Source organism: Poecilia formosa, unplaced genomic scaffold (assembly GCF_000485575.1).
Source record: "Poecilia formosa unplaced genomic scaffold, Poecilia_formosa-5.1.2 Scaffold693, whole genome shotgun sequence".
NCBI classification, from domain to species: Eukaryota; Metazoa; Chordata; class Actinopteri; order Cyprinodontiformes; family Poeciliidae; genus Poecilia; species Poecilia formosa.
This window is the reverse complement of record NW_006800632.1, coordinates 184,507-186,984: the sequence shown is the minus strand read 5'-3', so window position 1 is coordinate 186,984 and position 2,478 is coordinate 184,507. Positions and strand designations below refer to the sequence as shown.

The 2,478-nt window shown below is 38.5% G+C and overlaps 1 long non-coding RNA gene across 1 annotated transcript; it reads right to left on the bottom strand.

Annotated features, from left to right (window-relative positions):
• Positions 1-897: 897 nt before the first annotated feature.
• LOC107834624 (uncharacterized) lies at positions 898-1,328 on the bottom strand. The gene is made up of 2 exons (XR_001660432.1): positions 1,064-1,328; positions 898-983 (listed from the first exon to the last, which is right to left on the bottom strand). It is a non-coding gene; the product is annotated as an uncharacterized LOC107834624 (long non-coding RNA).
• Between the last annotated feature and the right edge of the window lie 1,150 nt (positions 1,329-2,478).

Sequence of the window (2,478 nt, the reverse complement as noted above, 5' to 3'; positions counted from 1 at the left end):
TGTTTGTTTTTTTAAACTGACCTTTTGCCAGCCAATAGACCTAATTTATTAGGTTAACTGGTCCTCCAGCTAACCCTAACCCTAACCCACCTTCAACCCACCTTCCCACAAATTAAATGGGAAGGTAATTTGTGTTACTTACCTTCCCACTTACCTTTTTGTTACTTAATTGAGACTTTTTGCCTCAATTAAAATTATGTTCTGTTGCCATTACATGAGTATTTTAGTAAAATATTGTGAAATGATTCCGCTACTTTCATAATTTAATAGCTTTTTGCTTTTATTAAGCATGCAAATTTGTTTTGTAAGATTTGTTTGAATGACATTAATGCACATGGCAGGTCACGTCAGGTACTATGCTAAACTTAATTAACTTAAAGACAATTCAAAATACAAGCAGTCTTATGTAATTGCAGAACAATATAATAAAATTGTGAGGATTTGAGTTTTCTGTGTGTTTATTTTGGTATCTTTCAGTTGAGTCTCCATGTTTTCCTGTCAACCCCTTGATCGCTCCCAGCTGTGTCTCCTTCCCCTGATTACCCTCTGTGTATTTAAATCCACCTGTGTCCCTTGTCTATTCTGTCTCTAGTTGTGTCTTTTGTGAATTGTCTTCCCTGATGCCAGTGCAACCAGTGTGATTGTCCTTGCCTCTGGTCACCTGTGCTGCCTGGTTTGTGGATTAATGTGTTGTTTCTTCATTAAACCATCATCATTATTCAACTATCTGGATCAACTGCGTCTACCTCACCACCTCCATAATCGCACATCATGAAAGAAATTATGATTTATTCCTGTTCAATTTATTAAATTACTTTAAAAATTGCTTCATTTATGTCATGATGGGTTTGAGATTCTTGACCCACATGCAGAAACACTCAGAGGAGACTGGGTTTAGTTAAAGGTTTATTTACAGCTCTGAGAAATAAAGATATTACAGTCAGTAGGAGTTTATCTTTCTTCGGTCCAGGATCCGGGGATTACTGCACACAGGTAGAGAGCAATGGTGAGTTCAAATGCGGATGGGAAATTTCAGTTCTAAGGAAACTCCGTAAGTTCTTACTTGCAGTGGCTGGAGAGCAAGCGGGGAGAGGCAAGCGGAGCCAGGTAGGCCAGGCTATTTCCAGGTTGTTGGCTGCTCAGGTGGTTCACAGGGCTGGAGGGCGGACAGGTTGGTCTAACTCGCAAGACCGAGAGGAAAACGGTGCAGAAGCGGCACGAGAGGATTCCTCTGAGACTCAGGTAACTCGAACGGTTCCAGTGGAACTTGCAACGACCAGTGCTGGCAAACACTCTGGCGAGGAGGAACTGGCCGCCTGCTGCTCATATACTCCTCATGGTGATGATAAATTTCTTGGAGGTGTGTCAACCAAGACCTGTTGGTCCAACCTCTGGAGAAAAACAGCCACAAGGCGCCCTCTGGTGGATAGACCTGGAAAAACACTAACCCAGCCTGATCCCCAACAATTTATAATCTAGTTCGGTAAAAAGGAGCATTTTCAAAAGCTAAATGGTTGTAATGGAACTTTGTTTGGATTAAATTATTTTGCACACATTATGCAAAATAATTGAATACTATGAGATGCTGACAGTACCTCATGTCACTTTACAATTCAAGACTTGATAGATGTGACTGTGCAATATCTTGACACAGCTGAGGAAAGCAAGTGCAGGTGTTACTATTTCATAATATCAGATTCATAGTGAAAAAAATGGAACAAAGGGGATGGCACAGATGAACATTGCATCTATGATGGAGAAAAAGAGCAAAGTAGCCATAAATAAAATCCTGCACATCAAATTGTCATCAGACGTCACTTCTGTAGACGCTAAAGTGGAAGTATGTGTTATTTACTTTTAGTATAAATCAGTCCCTGCAGAAAATTGTGATGGGAAGTATTAATGTGAATTCACTCATCATGCAAATTTTACACAGACACATACTTTTCACCAGTTATAGCAATTCTTCCACACATCTGACCAATCATCTGAATGTTTTCTTTATTTTCTTCTTTTCTGGCCAATCACTGCAACTCAGCTGAAGTTTTACCAATCCCTTTAGCCCCTTTCTAAGAGATGTCTGTTTCATAACATCTCTTGAAAGACAAACCTGCAATTTAAAAGTATTTGTGATGTTAAACGGAAACATTTGAATTTTTTTCTTTGGTAGAAAACATTTGGAGCTGGTCAGTGGGATTTGCTTCTACTGTGTAGTACACGTTAATTTGAAATACACTGATTTGACCAATATGTAATTATTTTTTCACTTTGACAACTAAGGATATGATTTGGTGACACTTTATTTGAAGGGGTGTGCATAAGACCGACATGACATTGTCATAAACATGACATAACACAAAGTTGCTCTAAAAGTTGCATTAAAAGTCCATTAAAAGTGCCAACTTTGCATGATTTTGTAAATTATGATAATTTAATGCAAAGTTGGTATTTTTAATGGACTTTTAATGCAACTTTTAG